Source organism: Castor canadensis, chromosome 14, assembly GCF_047511655.1.
Source record: "Castor canadensis chromosome 14, mCasCan1.hap1v2, whole genome shotgun sequence".
Lineage (NCBI taxonomy): Eukaryota > Metazoa > Chordata > Mammalia > Rodentia > Castoridae > Castor > Castor canadensis.
Genome location: NC_133399.1, coordinates 3,833,187 through 3,852,530, shown reverse-complemented (window position 1 = coordinate 3,852,530; position 19,344 = coordinate 3,833,187). Strand labels below are relative to the sequence as shown.

Genomic DNA, 19,344 nt, shown 5'->3' with positions numbered 1-19,344 from the left:
TTAGTGTATTTTAGGTAGGAACATGGTCTTGGTTCTGAGTTGGGGAATATGGCGTGTCATCTTGAAGGATGTATACTCTGGTGTTGGTTAAAATATTCCACATTATCACAATCACAAAAGCTATGAAAATGGTATTTAAAAATGAGAATTAGAAAAGAAGCGTACATTATGAAGCCAGTTAACCAGGAAAACATTAAGATGAATCAAGAAGAAACAAAATATCTGGACCTGGTATTCCTTGCCTCCTACTTCAGGACTAGGTAGTTGAGATAGGAGACTCCTGAGTTTGAGGCTAACATAGGCAATAGAGTGAGTTTGAAGAAAGCCTCAGATACATAGCAAGACTCTGCCCAAAAACTGAAAAAGATGCATATTTGTGAAGCTCATGGTACTTACATTCAGAGTGCAGTTTCTAGAACAAAGGGTTTGAATGTAATACCATTTAGGAATTTTACAAATAATTATGGTCATATTGTTTTCACAGAATCATATACTATTGAGGGGCTGGAATTTTCTGTATCAGTGTTCAATTGTGACAATGAAAATGTGAAGTAATAAAATAGCAGGATACTTGTGGAGAAAGTTAACATTGGGTTCATTATCTCTTTTGGATTTTTGTAAAGCTTCGTGATTGCAAGTCAAATGGTCTGATAAATACTAAGAGAATAGAATCCTCAGCAATGATTACTCATGTTTAAAAAAAGGCAGAAAGCTCATGCATGTATTCCTAGCTACTTAGGAGGCAGAGATCATGAGAATTGTGGCTCAAAGCCAGCCTGTGCAAATAGTTTGTGAGACTCTATCTTGATAAACAAATCACAAAAAGGTGGAGTGGTGGAGTGACTCAAGGTGTAGGCCATGAATTCAAGTCCAAGTACCAAAAAAATCAGTAAATAAATAAGAAGCAGGAGACTATAAAGATAATGTCAATGTCAAGCAGTGACTTCAAATCCGAAATGATGACTAGATATTTGATGATACTTCAGATGGCACACAAAAAGAAAGTTGAATCAATAATGACAAGAAGTCAATACAATACTGTTGTTGGAAACATGGTAAGCCAGAAATATTGTAAAAAATGGTGAAAGTTGCTTCAAGATATTCTGAATCATAGACAAGTATAAAGCTGGCACCTAGACATACTGTAATAAGAAAGGCTTGCTTTATATATTGATGATTTCCTTCAATTACACCTCAGTGGACTCAATTAATTGAAACTCCAGAGATTAATTAAACTGAAGGGTCAAGGAATGGAAACTGTAGTGCATTAAGAGGATGAATGTCTGTGATTGGTCAACTCCTGCCTAGTGCATTATTGGGGACTACACCATCCTAGTCTGTGGGTGGGGAGAAGACTCACAGAACTCTACAAATTAAACAAAATTGGCTGATGAATAAAACTATGCCATAGCATAATCCTTTTCGATTGTATATATGTACTGGTCTTGATATGTTCATTCTTACACAGCACCTTGCATCCACTCAAATATTTTTAACTCATTTTTCATTAAATCTAAAGACAGGGGAGCTATTGATAGTGGAATAATATTACTAGATCAGTTTTCAGTAGTGAGGCAAAAAGGGTTTCTGCTAACAGTCAAGGGTAGGGCATAGTATATGATCTACTTGGATTTGGTGGGGCACTTGGTGTCATCATGTTGATAGAGAGTTATTAAGAGTATGAACTAGAACCTATGTGTAGGTTTTAGCTAGGGCAACAGCATATTCAAAGAAGCCTATAGAATTAGAATCATAAACAATTAGGACTGAAGAAGGACTAATTGATGTAGAAGTAAATGTTGATCTGACAATCAAGACCATGAGCCACTGGCCTCTATGACAATAGCAGTTCATTGAATGCATCATGCCATACATGAAGCAAGACAGTATTGATTTCTGTAACGACCACGGAAATAGTAGGTTCACATACCTTAGGGTAGAAAAGGGGCTTCAGTTTAATCTCAAAATTCAGAAATTACTGCTCCTACTCAAAATGAGATAGCCACGAATAGTTGTGTAGTGTGGTGAAAATGAGTGACATCACAGTCCTAATAAACTTAGCCAAATAAAATAATTTGGTAAATTCATATGAAAGATAAAGGTCTTTTCTCTGTTTTTTTGTTTTGTTTTGGTGGGACTGGGACTTGAACACAGGGCTTGCCTTTCAGAAATTGCTCTACCACTTGATAAATATCTCAAGCTTATTTTTCTCAAGCTATTTAGAGATAGGTCTCCAGAACTATTTGTACAGTGTGGCCTTAAACTATGATCCTTCTGACCTCAGCCTACCAAGTAGTTAGGATGACAGGAGTGAGCCATCAGGATTCAACAGGTTGCTCCTTCTGTATTTTGCATTATAATGATCTTTTAAAATGGAAGTTGAAATAACCATTTTTGGAAAGATGTCTCAGTTACTGATTAGCTGGTTTGCAATAGGGAAAATAACTAGAAACAAACCAATACAAGTAATAAACGTGTCCTGTTCTTTTTATAGGGTTAATTAAAAGTCAAATTCCTTTAGCTAATTACTTTTTTGTGTGTTTCATTTTGTTTAGTTTAGTTTTTTTCTACTGCTTGGGATTGAACCTATGGCCTTGCTTATGGTAGGCAATTGACCTCTCACCAATCTATTCATTTCCTTTTTCAAGGATTCATCTATTTTCATGTTTCAATGTTTCTAGTGACAGGCAAATAGTTCCTGAGAATTCATCTCCAAAAATAACCAGAGCAAAAAGACAGAAGGTGTGGCTTAAGTGGTAAAGAATTTGCTTTGGAAGCATAAAGGCCTAAATTTAAAGACCTGTCCCATGAAAAACTTTTACAAAAAACAGAAAAACACATTAAATAATGATAGATAATTCAACGTGCTTATCAGTCAACTGGATGAAATTGTTGCAAAATTCATTAGTTAATCCCTGATAAAAACAGTTTTTATGAACATAATGAATACTCCCCAAGATTCAACAGTCTATGCTATAATATGCAGTTTAAATAATATACATCTATAGAACTCAACTAAGTCTTGTATTCCCTGAATAAAAGAGTTGTTCCTATGAAGCTGCATAGTACTCGAAAGCAGGTGAGCCACAAGAAAATAATGGAGGGTGTTCTCTCCCTTCTGAAGGTAGAACTGTAGTTATCAGGGGCCATTTTCAGTACAGCATTTTGATTTTAATGTGTATAGTTATTCTAGATTCACACTTCTCTATGAATACATGAATAACATCTGTGAAGGTCAGACTCATAGAAAGCCACATTTTGATAGTCTCCTAGAGAAAGGGTCTTTGCATTTGGCAGGTTCTCTTGATAAGAATCTTAAAGTAACTGAATTCAGATAATCTGTGTGAGGAATATAAATTGTTTAAGCCTAGAGTTCTGTCACTAGGAGATGGGCTCTCAGTGTTATAGCCTCAGGTTTCTCTGATCATCAATAGGAAACTCATGACTTGCAGGGCTTCTTTTCAGTGCTCAGTGTGCTCTTCACCCTTGGAACTCTGTTGAAACATTGGAATATGGATTTCCCTTGTGGCCTTGTGCACAGAAGCCTCTTTCTCTGAGCTAGTTCAAAGGTTGCTTTTCATTGTTCTTCATTCCTTTGTATATTTGCTTCCATATAACCCTACCTTCCTTATACATTAAATACTATAAATCTGTTGCTACTGCATTTTCATTTTCATGCCTGAAAACAGACAAAAAATAAGTCTGAGAAAGCATTGGCCTGCTGCCTCCATCCAAATTCCTGATTGTTGATACAAGCCCTCAATCCAGTTGCAGTATCCTTGTCTGACATTCTTACCCCTCCTTCTCTGATGTTATGATATCTCCGTGGGACTCTGATATGGAATTCCCTGAGTACACTTGTCCCATTTTCAGGAGGAATAAACGTGAAGGGCACAGATGTATAATATAAAGAAGGTGCCTGTCCTGGGGGGGTAAGACAACTATCTAGAAATGGAAGCCTGAGCATTGGCTGTTGGAAGTTACTATCCTATAGATCAGCACAGCCAGGAGTAGCACACTGATCCTGTCTCTAGTGCCTTGAGGTTCTTGCCATAAATCATTAGCCAATCAGAGATGCTGTTTCTACCCTTTGTGTACCAATAGTGAGGGAAATGTAAATGATCCATGATGCACAATGTGGCATCAAGCTATGTGCCATGTGGTCCAGTGTCCAGTTTTGAGAGTCTTCTCAGAACCGTCAGTTTGGCAGCTCAGTGATTTACACTGAGTGCAAAATCTTAGAGGACACCTGACTGCAACAGCAGCTGCAAATGGTGACAGTATGAACAGGCTCAGCATTTGTGCATAGAGGGCCACAGTCATGTTCTCAATGTATGGATTGATCCCACTTTTGATGCCACTCACTCTTTGGCCCTGAAAGCCTGCAGGGCAGGGCGAGGCAACTCTACAGACTGCCCCTGTGAGGTGATTCATCCTAGTCCACAGTCCTCGGTGTACACCTCCACACCATACCTGAGGCTCCCTGTCTGTGTGGTGTTGGCAGAGTGTTCATTGGACACTCTGGTATTGTTAATTTAGTTTGTGTGTGGAAGGAGCACTGCAATGCAGTGTATTCTGTCTTCTCTTTCTCTAAGGTGAGTTTCTGCATTTCCCATGAGACTCCCAGGTTCAGAGGAAACAGGATTTAAATCCAGAAACTGTCATCTGAGGCCCAGGATTCTCAGTGCCTGTCACTAGTCCCTGAATGTGTATGTATCTCCCACATTTCCAGAACCACTGGAAGTGAGTGACCATAGGCATACATGGCTGCTCTTGCAGGGGATGGGAGGTGGTCCCCACTTGCACATACCTGTTACTGTCCTCAGACTTTCTCACTTTATAATGACATCATGTTTAATGCAGGACATGATTTTGGCTTATGTATTACACTAGAGGATTTCCCCAAAAGTAAAGTATGCAGGCACCCCAATTGTTACATAGAAGGGCTTTGCTGTTAAAGAGAGGAGAAAACAAGAGGTCAAAGAAATTGGAGTGCTTGTGGAGTGACTAAAGTGGTAGACTGCCAGCCTAGCAGATGTGAGGCCTTGAGTTCAAGCCCCAGTACCACCCCCTCTAAAAATATACACTTGCTTTGGAGTTGCTTTGTTTGTACTGATTAATTCTGGTAACAATTGTTGAGGAAAAATCATGAGCCTTTGGGAAGATGGTGGAGCATGTGAGAAGTTGTCATGGTTGGGTGGCTCATGTAAGTGTAATAGGAAGAGTGTTTGCTCTGGTGTACCTAGTGCTCTTTCTGTGAGATCAGGTGGTATATCCTTGCACACTGATTGTGAAATTCTGTTCACAGACTTCTGGCCCAATTTCCAAGTGGAAAAAGCAGTTTCCACCCTGAAAATTCAGGAGGAAGTTCTGCTTAACCACAATGAATCCCTAGGCTTGGATGGGTAGGCAACAGAAAGGAGGCCTATCCTGCTAAGGGCAGTAACTGAAAACAGGTATTTGGTCCTGACACACTGGCAGCAAAAGTATCCCTTCTCCCCTTAGTGGTCCTGGATCAGAAGCCAAGGAGAAGTGCTGCAAGGAGCAAACTGTGGAGAAAGACCAATCAGAGGCCATCAGAAAGAGGCCCCACTGCTTAACACAGAAAATGCATTTCCTCGTGCCACATTTTCTGGATCACTCTATGCTTCTGAGATTCACTTCTGTGACTCAATTTCTCACTGTGCATTGCTTGTGCTGCTGGTGATGTGCGAGAACCAGACACCACAAGAGCAAGAGTTTCTTATTCCCCTCACTCAGCAGGATCTGGGGTTTGACACTGGCCTTAGTGGCAGGGTTGGAAGCTTGCAGACCAAGTCACTACTTGTGCTGCATGTCACTTGGCTTTCTCTTTTCTAGGTTTGGTGCTGGGTGGATGGATTTAAGCCAATCATTCTGTCAGCTACCTACTTTTTTTTTTGTTTTTTCATTTTTCTTTTATTATCCATATGTGCATACAAGGCTTGGTTCATTTCTCCCCCCTGCCCCCACCCCCTCCCTTACCACTCACTCCGCCCCCTCACTCTCCCCCCCCAATACCCAGCAGAAACTATTTTGCCCTTATTTCTAATTTTGTCGTAGAGAGAGTATAAGCAATAATAGGAAGGAACAAGGGTTTTTGCTGGTTGAGATAAGGATAGCTATACAGGGCATTGACTCACATTGATTTCCTGTGTGTGGGTGTTACCTTCTAGGTTAATTCTTTTTGATCTAACCTTTTCTCTAGTACCTGTTCCCCTTTTCCTATTGGCCTCAGTTGCTTTAAGGTATCTGCTTCAGTTTCTCTGCGTTAAGGCAACAAATGCTAGCTAGTTTTTTAGGTGTCTTACCTATCCTCACCCCTCTCTTGTGTGCTCTCGCTTTTATCATGTGCTCATAGTCCAATCCCCTTGTTGTGTTTGCCCTTGATCTAATGTCCACATATGAGGGAGAACATACGATTTTTGGTTTTTTGAGCCAGGCTAACCTCACTCAGAATGATGTTCTCCAATTCCATCCATTTACCAGAGAATGATAACATTTCGTTCTTCTTCATGGCTGCATATAATTCCATTCTGTATAGATACCACATTTTCTTAATCCATTCGTCTGTGGTGGGGCATCTTGGCTGTTTCCATAACTTGGCTATTGTGAATAGTGCTGCAATAAACATGGATGTGCAGGTGCCTCTGGAGTAACAGTCTTTTGGGTATATCCCCAAGAGTGGTATTGCTGGATCAAATGGTAGATCGATGTCCAGCTTTTTAAGTAGCCTCCAAATTTTTTTCCAGAGTGGTTGTACTAGTCTACATTCCCACCAACAGTGTAAGAGGGTTCCTTCCCCCGCCCCCCATCCTCGCCAACACCTGTTGGTGGTGGTGTTGCTGCTGCTGATGGCTATTCTAACAGGGGTGAGGTGGAATCTTAGCGTGCTTTCAATTTGCATTTCCTTTATTGCTGGAGATGGTGAGCATTTTTTCATGTGTTTTCTGGCCATTTGAATTTCTTCTTTTGAGAAAGTTCTGTTTAGTTCACCTGCCCATTTCTTTATTGGTTCATTAGTTTGGGGAGAATTTAGTTTTTTAAGTTCCCTATATAATCTGGTTATCAGTCGTTTGTCTGATGTATAGTTGGCAAATATTTTCTCCCAATCTGTGGGTGTTCTCTTCAGTTTAGAGACCATTTCTTTTGATGAACAGAAGCTTTTTAGTTTTATGAAGTCCCGTTTATCTATGCTATCTCTTAGTTGCTGTGCTGCTGGGGTTTCATTGAGAAAGTTCTTACCTATACCTACTAACTCCAGAGTATTTCCTACTCTTTCTTGTATCAACTTAAGAGTTCGGGGTCTGATATTAAGATACTTGATCCATTTTGAGTTAATCTTGGTATAGGGTGATATACATGGATCTAGTTTCAGTTTTTTGCAGACTGCTAACCAGTTTTCCCAGCAGTTTTTGTTGAAGAGGCTGCTACTTCTCCATCGTATATTTTTAGCTCCTTTGTCAAAGATAAGTTGCTTATAGTTGTATGGCTTCATATCTGGATCCTCTATTCTGTTCCACTGGTCTTCATGTCTGTTTTTGTGCCAGTACCATGCTGTTTTTATTGTTATTGCTTTATAATATAGTTTGAAGTCAGGTATTGTGATACCTCCAGCATTGTTCTTTTGACTGAGTATTGCCTTGGCTATTCGTGGCCTCTTGTGTTTCCATATAAATTTAACAGATTTTTCAATCTCTTTAATGAATGTCATTGGAATTTTGATGGGAATTGCATTAAACATGTAGATTACTTTTGGGAGTATAGACATTTTTACTATGTTGATTCTACCAATCCATGAGCATGGGAGATCTCTCCACTTTCCATAGTCTTCCTCAATCTCTTTCTTCAGAAGTGTATAGTTTTCCTTGTAGAGGTCTTTCACATCTTTTGTTAGGTTTACACCTAGGTATTTGATTTTGTTTGAGGCTATTGTAAATGGAATTGTCTTCATACATTCTTTTTCAGTTTGTTCATTATTAGTGTATAGAAATGCTAATGATTTTTCTATGTTGATTTTATATCCTGCTACCTTGCTATAGCTATTGATGATGTCTAGAAGCTTCTGAGTAGAGTTTTTTGGGTCATTAAGGTATAGGATCATGTTGTCTGCAAATAGGGATTTTTGACAGTTTCTTTACCTATTTGTATTCCTTTTATTCCTTCCTTCTTGCCTAATTGCTCTGGCTAGGAATTCGAGTACTATGTTGAATAGGAGTGGAGATAGTGGGCATCCTTGTCTGGTTCCTGATTTTAGAGGGAATGGTTTTAATTTTTCTCCGTTAAGTATAATGCTGGCTGTAGGTTTGTCATATATAGCTTTTATAATGTTGAGGAACTTTCCTTCTATTCCTAGTTTTCTTAGAGCTTTTATCATGAAATGATGTTGGATCTTATCAAAGGCTTTTTCTGCATCTATTGAGATGATCAAGTGGTTTTTGTCTTTGCTTCTGTTAATGTGGTTTATTACGTTTATTGATTTTCATATGTTGAACCACCCCTGCATCCCTGGGATGAAGCCTACTTGGTCGTGGTGAATAATCTTTTTGATGTGCTGCTGAATTCGGTTTGCCATTATTTTGTTGAGGATTTTTGCATCAATGTTCATTAAGGAGATTGGCCTATAGTTCTCCTTTTTGGAGGTGTCTCTGCCTGGTTTTGGGATAAGTGTAATACTGGCTTCATAAAATGTGTTTGGCAGTTTTCCTTCCCTTTCTATTTCATGGAACAGTTTAAGGAGGGTTGGTATCAGTTCTTCTTTAAAGGTCTGATAGAATTCAGCAGAGAATCCATCAGGTCCTGGACTTTTCTTTTTGGGGAGACTCTTGATTGCTGCTTCAATTTCATTTTGTGTTATAGGTCTATTCAGGTGATTAATTTCCTCTTGGTTCAGTTTTGGATGATCATATGTATCTAGAAATCTGTCCATTTCTTTTAGATTTTCAAATTTATTTGAATATAGGTTCTCAAAGTAGTCTCTGATTTCCTGGACTTCCATGGTGTTTGTTGTTATCTCCCCTTTTGCATTCCTGATTCTACTAATTTGGGTTTTTTCTCTCCTCATTTTAGTCAGGTTTGCCAGGGGTCTATTGATCTTGTTTATTTTTTCAAAGAACCAACTTTTTGTTTCATTAATTCTTTGTATGGTTTTCTTGGTTTCTATTTCGTTGATTTCAGCTCTTATTTTTATTATTTCTCTCCTTCTATTTGTTTTGGGATTTGCTTGTTCTTGTTTTTCTAGGAGTTTGAGATGTATCATTAGGTCATTGATTTGGGATCTTTCAATCTTTTTAATATATGCACTCATGGCTATAAACTTTCCTCTCAAGTCTGCCTTAGCTGTATCCCATAGGTTCCGGTAGGTTGTGTTTTCATTTTCATTGACTTCTAGGAACTTTTTAATTTCCTCTTTTATTGCATCGATGATCCATTCTTCATTAAGTAATGAGTTATTTAGTTTCCAGCTGTTTGCATGTTTTTTGTCTTTACTTTTGTTGTTGAGTTCTACTTTTACTGCATTGTGGTCAGATAGTATGCATGGTATTATTTCTATTTTCTTATATTTGCTGAGGCTTGCTTTGTGCCCTAGAATATGATCTATTTTGGAGACAGTTCCATGGGCTGCTGAGAAGAATGTATATTGTGTAGAGGTTGGATGAAATGTTCTGTAGACATCTACTAGGTCCACTTGATCTATTGCATATTTTAGATCTTGGATTTCTTTATTAAGTTTTTGTTTGGATGACCTATCTATTGATGATAATGGAGTGTTAAAGTCTCCCACAACCACTGTGTTGGCATTTATATATGCTTTTAGGTCTTTCAGGGTATGTTTGGGTGCGTTGACATTGGGTGCATACAGATTGATGATTATCATTTCCTTTTGGTCTATTTCCCCTTTTATTAGTATGGAATGTCCTTCTTTATCTCGTTTGATCAATGTACGTTTGAAGTCTACTTTGTCAGAGATAAGTATTGCTACTCCTGCTTGTTTTTGGGGGCCATTGGCTTGGTAAATCTTCTTCCAGCCTTTCATCCTAAGCATATGCTTATTTCTGTCGGTGAGATGAGTCTCCTGTAAGCAACAAATTGTTGGATCTTCTTTTTTAATCCATTTTGTCAAACGATGTCTTTTGATGGGTGAATTAAGTCCATTAACATTAAGCATTAGTACTGATAGGTATGTGGTGATTACTGCCATTTAGTTGTCTTAGTTGTTTGAAGGTTTGATTGTGTGTACCTAACTTGATGTTACTCTCTACTGTCTTGCTTTTTCTTATCCTGTGGTTTGGTGCTGCCTGCCTTTTCATGGTTAAGTTGGGTGTCACTTTCTGTGTGCAGGATCCCTTGCAGAATCTTTTGTAATGGTGGCTTTGTGGTCACATATTGTTTTAGTTTCTGCTTATCATGGAAGACTTTTATTGCTCCATCTATTTTGAATGATAGCTTTGCCGGGTAGAGTATCCTGGGGTTGAAGTTATTTTCATTCAGTGCCCAGAAGATCTCATCCCACGCTCTTCTTGCTTTTAATGATCCCACCAATTTTTGACTATTGAGTAGATGAGTTGACAGGCATCAGCCACCACAACCCAGCACACTCTGATATTCCTGAATTACAATTTTATCCTCTGTGACACAGTCATCAAACTTTACAAAAACGAACTCCCTTTTTTCTCATTGAGTCTGATACTATGATTTCAGGCACTTCATTCTTGTCATCCTTTACAAAATCATCTTATAATTGATAATTTTCAGCATCTCCTTAATGCTACCTAAAAAGATGTATTGCACATTTTTTTGGTGGAATTGGGTTTTGAACTCAGGGCTTTGCACTTGTAAAACAGGTGCTCTACTTCTTAAACCACGCCTTCTCCTCACGCTTAAAAGATGACTTGGATTTTGAGAATCTTCTCTTTTGGCAGTTCTCTATGATTACACACCTCTTCCTAAAGCAGTTGAAATTATTCATTCTGAATGAGAGATTGAAAATTGAATATTATTTACAGAATATATCACATGTGCACTAGTATTGCAAAAATTGCAATGAGTTTTTGGAGAGAAGGAAAAGGTAGTTAGAAATAAAGGTCCCAGAAGAAAGAGTACTGAAAATAATTAAGTGAAGATACAGTAAATCCTTTCTTTCCCTTGGGCACACTGGGGTTTAAAGTTAGGGATTCAAATTTGCTAAGTACATGATCTAACACTTCAGCCATGCCTCCAGTCTGCAAAATCATTTATTCACATTTGTTACCATATATAAATGTAAGTACTGGGTGCTGCTGGTTACTGAGAAATGATGAATGAGAGCAACTGAATATGGTATGGAAGGGAAAACCCTGGAGCATTCCATAATATTTGCATTGATCCTGAACCTGTGTAATGATATTTGTTATAAGTGTACTGCAGGCCTTTGATGTGCCTGCTGAGGGAGTGCTAGGCCAAAGTTCAAATATCAGAATCACAAAAATGTGGCTGAAAGTCTCAGTTGTGTTACTACACAATCAAAATCCCAGCCTCTGCGGGGGATGTTGCACAAAGATTATCAATTGCCTGCCAGTCAGTGAGATTCTGTCTCAAAATAAAATTATGTTGGGATATAGCTCACCACTGGACAGCTTTCCTAGCAATTACAAGGTCTTGGTCTAAAAACCCATAGTAATACACACACACACACACACACACACACACACACACACACACGAAACAAACTGCATTAACATAAACTGCAAAGATACATTGCAAATTGAAAGAACATAACCAATAAAAAATAGTAAAACAAATTTGATTTCCTAATAGTAAAATCAAAATGGAATATGGGGAAAGCACAATTAAATGGGAACATAGGCCAGGGTCTCATGGCTCCCACATTACATTGCCTACCACATTATCACCATATTTGCCATATGTCTGCTGAGGAGTTGCCAGGTTACCTAGCTCCAGCCGCTGTGTGATATCTTCTGACTGCAGGACCATAGGGAAGTCACCTGGAAGCATCAGAAGAGGGAAATCCTGAGAGAGTGGCTGTGCATCTGCCATGCTGTGTGGAGGGACTGTTGGAACCAGAAACAGTGGTGTGGCCAAGCCCTGTCTTTTGGGTTCCACAAACTGCATACTTTTCACACTGTTTGGGACTTAGGACTGGGGGCCTTTAACCACTCCTGTGTCTTTGTGAGGTGATTTCACCCTAGCTCACAGCCCTGCTGGGAGTTTCTGCCTGCAAATCCCTATCTGGCCAACTGAGTGGTCTTAGGATGTCACCGTGTATTTATGCAGTTTGTGCTGGGCCAAGGCCCTCCTTTGCAATGTTCCTATAACTCCTTACTGTGACCTTGCTTCCTTTTGATTCCTTCAGGTTCAAGGGAAGCATGGGCTAAACTCTAAACTCTGTGTCTTAAATCCAGTGCTTCTTAGTGCTGCCAATAAGTCCCTAAATTTCCACATGTGCCTGTGGTTGGCTTCTGAGTGGCTGGTATGCTTTTTGCCCTTCCTGACTTAACAGTTAATTTTCCACAGGTAGTTTCTATATTTTCCTATAATGAAATGCTGATTAACTTAGACTGTGATTTTAAAAGTATTATTCTAGATGGAAAGGCACAAAAGAAAGGTGCTTTGCTCTCAAATAGAGGAAAAAACAGGAGAAGAAAAATTTGGGTATAGACAGACATAGAGATTGGCAAAATCAGTTTTCTCCTGTGATCATCTTGTTCTTGTTTGTTTCCTTGTTTTATTTTGGGGGACTGAAGTTTGAACTCATAGCTTAGCATTTACAGATCAGGTGCTCAACTGCTGGAACCACATCTCCAGTCTATTTTATCTGGTTCTTTTGGAGGTGAGTCCATACATGAAATAAGTAAATTACATTTTTTGGCAATGTGTTTTTATATTCTTGGGTGCAAATGATTAGGTTGAAGCATGAGGTATGAGAAATTCCTGGCTATCTGCTTCATTCCAGTTTCCAGAGTTTGACCATCAGCCCTACATCGACTTCCGTGTCCTACCCTACCCGAGTCTTCCCACACTAACAGACATGATGAATTTTCTCCAAGGAATATTCATGTTCATATTCTAGAATTTTCTGAGTAAACCTGTTGTCCCATTTTCAGGAGGAGCATACAAGAAGGTCATAATGTGTATGATAAGTGGCTGGTGCTGGGTCCAGAGGGCAAGGACAAGTTCTGTTGAATGTAATTATCTGACAAACTAAAACGAATCACCAATAAAGAGACCTGATTGGCAAGGGCTGCTGTATTCTTTCATTTTCAACTCACCAGTTTAGCACCTCTTCCCCACTCCATTCCATCGTTCATGGGCTGGGGGTTGGGCTCCATATTCATTAGCCAATCAGAGCAGCTGAGAATTGTCCACATCATCTGTCCAATGAGGAGCTACAGATGTGGGCTATTCACGTTTCCTACCTCATTATCGCTATATTTGCCATGTGCCTGCTGGTGGGACATTGCTCAGGCTACACAGCTCCTGCAGGTGTGTGAAATCTTGTGACTCCAGTACCATAGCGAGGTTAGCTGGATGAGCCAGAAGCAGGAAATGCTGAGAGGGGGCTGGGCATCTGCTGTGCTGGGTGGAGGAGCTGTTGGATCCGGAATCAGCGGTGGTTTTGGGCCCTGCCCCTTCCAAGTCCGCACCCTGATTAGTGGTTGGGGCCTTTGTTCCAAGGCTGACTAGAGGGTGGCAGTGGACCGGGAGACTTAAGCACCATCCTGTCTCCTTGTGAGGTGACTTCAACCCAGCCGACAGCCCTGCTGGGAGACTATTTGCAAATTCCTATCCCGCGACTGAGGTTGCTTGGCGTCTCCTGAGTACTTATGGAGTTTGTGCCAGGACAGGGAGCTCCTGTGCAGTGTCCCCATAAATTCTTACTGGGACCTGGCTTCCCTCTGAGTCCATCAGGTTCAAGGGAAGCATGGGCTAAACTATGCTTTGTCCCCTCAATGCAGTCCGTCTAGTGCTGCTATTCTATCCAAATTTCCATGAATCCCGCACATTGCCAGATTCATTGAAATCCGAATCCACCTGTGCACGTGGTTGGCTTCTGAGTGGCAGGGCACTTTTTGATCTTTCTGACTTAACTATTAATTTTCCACAGGTTGTTTCTAGAATACTGTTTTGTAATTAAATGCTGAATTAACTTAGACCATGATTTTAAGAGACTTTTGTAGGGAGAAAGCCCCAAACATCTGGTATGTAGGCATCTCAAGTAAGAAAGGCAACTTGCTCTCAAAGAGAGGAGAAAACAGGAGAAGAAATAAATTGTAGTGGACAGACACGGAGATGGGCAAGAACAGTTTTCTCCTGTGATCATCTTGTTCTTGTTTCCTTGTTACTTGTTTTATTTTGGGAGACCTAATTTAAAATCATAATTTTGCACTTACAGAGCAGCGCTTAACTGCTTGAACCATGTCTCCAGTCTATTTTGCTCTGTTTATTTTGGCGATAGGGTCTCAAAGTATTTTTCTTAGCTGACCTTGACTGTCATCCTGATCAGTCTCCCAAATACCTAGGTTTACAGGAAGGAGCTACCAGTGCTTGGATCTCTGTGGTCTTTTTTTTCACTCCACTAGAATTTGAACTGAGGGCCTCATGCTTGCTAGGCAAGTGCTCTTACCACTCGAGTGACTCCACTAGCCTTTTTTTGTGATTTTTTTTTTTTCAAGATAGGGTCTCCAGACATTTTTGCTAGCTTGGGCTTTGTACCAAGACCCTCCTGATCTCTGTCTCCTGAGCAGCTAGGATTACAGGCAGGAACCACAGGGACCTGGGTTTTTCATGAACTTAGGGTGACACGAATGTGTGATCTGTTTGAGTCAGGCTCAGATTTGTCAAATTCACCTTACAACTATTCACAAATCATTTTGAAGTTATTTGCAGTGATTACTTCAGAGTGATTTTTGATGCCAAAAAAAGGGCATTTGTAAAGTGTATGGAGGAATGTCTGGGTTTGCAAAGGTGGTAATGGGAAGAATGTTGGTTCTCTGCTTCTCTTGTAGTGCAGAAATGATTGGAAGTGTGAGTTAATTGCAAATATTTATGAGTGTTACAACTTCAGAATATATCATTCCACCACTTTCCTGTGTGTTGAGTCACATGGTTAGACAGCGTAATTTGTTCCAATGAAGACAAGTCTGGAAGGCCAAGATTGAGAGAAAAAGACCTTTATATTTTCCCTGATGGGGCAAAAGTTGGTGCATTTGCAAGGTGATGTGAGTATGTAGCATAAATTAAAAGTTTTGGTCCTTGTGTCAGTTTTCAAGGATTCTGAAATCCTTGAAAATTCTGAGGCAATGGGAGTGTATTTGGTTGTTTTCCTAAGCCCCATTCAGGCAATGTTTGCATTTATTCTAATGAGAAGTCTCAGGGTGGTAGCTCTCTATGACTTTAGGAAGGTGATTGGCGTGACAAGACATAGCAAACATGGTCAAGGACTTGTTGACTGTTTCACACTGCCCAGAAGTTGGAGGGATTGTGCTAAGTCTGGAGGGGTCAGATTTGAATTGAAAGACAATAAGTTGGTGTTTGATTTTTGGTTGGTGTTGGTAACACCACATATTTGTTATCAGAAGTGATGGTGAGGAAATACAACACAAATAATAACATTTGAGGTCTTTGGGTGAATGTTTGGTAATGTTACCAGAGTATCCATTCTTGGTACTTATGTCTTGTGTAAGGTGAATGCAGGCAAGGAACTGGAGTTGAGTAGACGTCATAGGTAGCAGTTAGGCATAAATCATGTGGATATACTAATAAACCTAAAATGGTGGAAGAGATTAAAAGGTTTCTGAACGTAAACATTGCAATTAGTACAACTCAGTGTATGTTGACAAAGATTAAGATAGCTCACTAAGGTCACAGGATATCAGAAGATTCCCTCACCTTAAAGTGCGTCCATGACAACAGTTTCAGGAGCAATAGATCATTCACAAAGACTCAAGCCCAGAAACCATACCCCCTGTGATGAGATTGACCCAGAAGATTTTGCTCATTTTCATTATGTAAAGTTGTCCTAGTGTTCTATACTGTTAGCAGAATATTACTTTAGGGTGGGGTTTGTGGGATTAGTGCTCTGTAGAATATGGATAATTTAAATTTACTAGGGAGTTTTGATAGTGTATGAATTTACCTGAACTATTATGAATGTTTTCTTATTCTGTGATTTGCCCACAGGTGGAATGTTCTAATTTATTACACCTGACCATTTAGCATTAAACAGCTTCTTTATATGCTGATGCTTCTATTCTGATGGCCTGTGTTGTTGAGCATTTTTCCTACTTGCTCCTTCATGTTACTCTCACCCCCATCTCACCCCTTCCTCTTTGCCTGTCAATCTTCTTTTTCTGCTCTTTTGCTCTGTGTAAGTGGTGTTCTTCTATTAATGTGACTTTCAGATGGTTATTATAAATTCAGCAAAATGATGTGCTGTGCATTTAGCTGATGTAGTACAATCTTGCTGAAATCCTTTATTTGCCTATTTATTTACTTATTTATTACTCAGGGTCTGGTGATTGGTGAAGCATGTACTGCACCACTTGAGCCAGTCTGACAGGTGCAATCCTTTATTATATTATCACATTTTCTGTTCCCCTTTATGATACCAAGTATGTGTAAAATGTGTTTTAGTAATTCCTGAAGATGTAAATCCTTTTCTAATTAAGCTACATGCATTTCAGCTAAAGATGTGATGCTTCATGGACAGGGCAGGCATATTGGTATGTTCTCCACTATTGTTCTTCAACCCATATATATATTACTGTTCTTACTAATTGTTCATATTATAAGGTATGATCACCTAGTCCATAGTTCACTTTCAATGATTTTAAGCAAAGGTTTTCCTTGAATACCAGTAGTGAGGAAGAAAGTAAACAATTTTCATTCATTTCTTAATTTCCTAACACTGTTTTTCTTTATGTGATCTAAGTTCTTAGCTTCCATGTTTTTGTTTCTCTCTAGAGAACTTTCAACAAATTACAAAATTTAGATACTGGTGACGCATTCTGTGAACTTTAAAGTATTTTCTTTCTCTTTGGATTGCAGGATTTAATCACTGTCACATCGATTCTTTGTTCTTGTTCTTGTTCTTGTTCTCTGTTAAGCATCTATAGTGATGGTTTCATTGAACTTGTGTATGCATTTTCATAATTTCTATACAATCCTTTGATGATTTCTAAATCTGTACTGATTAACTTCTTTGTACATTGTATTTCCACTTTCCTGTTTCTTCAACATGCTTTCCTATAATCCTTTGATTTTACTTTAGACAGTCCCAAGAAAGGCTTTGTGAAATGAGTCAACTGACTGAGATTTTTCAACAATCAGTATTCTCTTTCTGAAAATAAAACTTTGGATCCAGGGCCCAAGCTCCTCAGAGTCCACATTCTAGGTCCAGCTAATTACCCTTCAATTTCAAATAAAGAAGTATGGTGAAGGTAGGGAAAGGAGAAGTATTACACAGCTAGGGATGTGCTGTGGGATGAGGTAGCATAAGCCCTGAGCAGGGTACAGACATGAGATATAGATTTAAATAGGCAAAGAACTGGGGGCAGGGACCAAAGATATGCATAGTTAAACAGTTTCAGTCACAAGTGTGTTCCAGTTGTTATAACTCCATTGTAGTTTTGGGAGAGGTTGTGGAGTTGTTATCCAGAGTATGGTCCATCCTAATGAGGATCTACTGTTGGGGGTAGATCTGGTTTCAAGTCATAAAGAAAATATCTATCTTCTCCTTCCTACATTCCAAGGGGGTTACAAGGTGTCTGCAAAGAAAGGCTTAGAGAAAAGACATTGAAAATGGAGAGGTGCCATGTTTTTTTCCTGCTTTTAGTTAATTAATGGACTGAGTATGGAGTCCATGTTTTTTAACAAAAGCAGTCTGAGGAACTCCTACAATGCTTTTTCACTGGTGATCCACATTTCTCTGTCTCTTCATGTTTTTATTTGTTCCTTGTGTGTGAAGGATGGATATATCTTCATGCACAGTTTTTCCATTTTCCTGTTTATTTACCATGTTTCCCTTTTTCTCATGAGGAAAATTTGCACTATCATATGCAACAGGTATTTCATCATGATTTCTGGTTTACTGTTGATAGTGGTGCTGTCATTTGAACTCAAGGCCCCATGCTTGAGAAGCAGGCACTTTCTCACTTGAGTCACTCCACCAGCTCTGTGATTTCTAAAATGTTTTATATTTCCCATTTCAATGTATACATAGACATTTGATATCCATAGCTATTATATTTTATGTGGGTCCCACAAGACTTCATTCAGGAAAAAACATGAATGCTCAGGAATCATAGTGTTCTGTATTCTAAAGTTACTCAAGTTTACTTCTTCCATATGTACATTAGGTCTCAGCATCCAGAGCATTACTACATTCCTGTCTTGAAAACAATGTTCTTGTAAACATTAACAGTAATCAAAAAGTAGATCTTAATATTTTGTGCTCTGTATCTTGAATTTGCATTTACTCGTCTCATTTTTCCCATGACTGCCCAACTTATGTTAACAAAATGCTAGCTCTCCACAAGTTGCCTATTTTTACTTTATCACAAAAATTCAACATACTATGTGTTGTTTTACCATGTGAGCATCGTCATATATTTTGGGCTCTCATCCTATAGGATCCCTCTAAGGAAAATAGCAGAAACATGCAAGAATCATAGTTATCCCAGCGTGTGTATTTTGGTTTGCCATTCTTTAGGCTCATTGTCATGAACATTGAAGAAAGGTGCAAATAATTATTTTTATAATGGAAGCAAATCCATTACCTATAGTAGGATGTTGTTGGTGTAAATTGCTTCAGAACACTCTCTTCTTTTTTACAGTTAAATTGTTCAAGTTCATCCCAAGAATGGTTCCCAGATACCAGTAGACATGGACCTTTTCTTATGCATTTATAACATTATTCAGTCTTAGGCCACTTGGTGTTAGTTTTATGGGAACAAGTAGTAGGAATTTGTAATGGGAATTCCTAGTATCCCAATGTACAACATGCAATTTTTGGGACCAGCTACCACATAGGTATTTATGTTCTACTTTCAATTTAGAAAATAGTTCGAGTGAGGTGTGAGAAGTACTTTGTGATGTGTGAATGTAGATGGAGAATGACAGTGTGATGACCCTGAACTGAAGGAAGTATTTGATGGATCCATCATCATGTGATTTTCTTGCAAAGACTCTCTTTCTCAACTGACTTTCACAATTTTTCTTGCAGATGGTGTGGGATGGAGTAGGAGCCAGTGACTTTTGAGAATGTGTTGCCACTTGTCATAGGATTGGTTTCCTTCACAGATATGATAGATGTAACTCTGTTATTTA

At 39.1% G+C, this 19,344-nt stretch overlaps 1 protein-coding gene across 6 annotated transcripts in view; it reads left to right on the top strand.

Moving 5' to 3' along the window:
• LOC109674917 (uncharacterized) overlaps window positions 1-19,344 on the top strand; it is a 50,750-nt gene that overhangs the window by 13,219 nt on the left and 18,187 nt on the right. Inside the window, exon 1 of one of the 6 annotated variants that reach the window (XM_074053689.1) lies at window positions 10,329-19,328. The exons of the other annotated variants lie outside the window; for them this stretch is intronic. The gene's annotated coding sequence lies outside the window, so the exon portion shown is untranslated. Of the gene's footprint in view, window positions 1-10,328; window positions 19,329-19,344 lie in introns of those variants that run through there. 6 annotated transcript variants of the gene reach the window in all.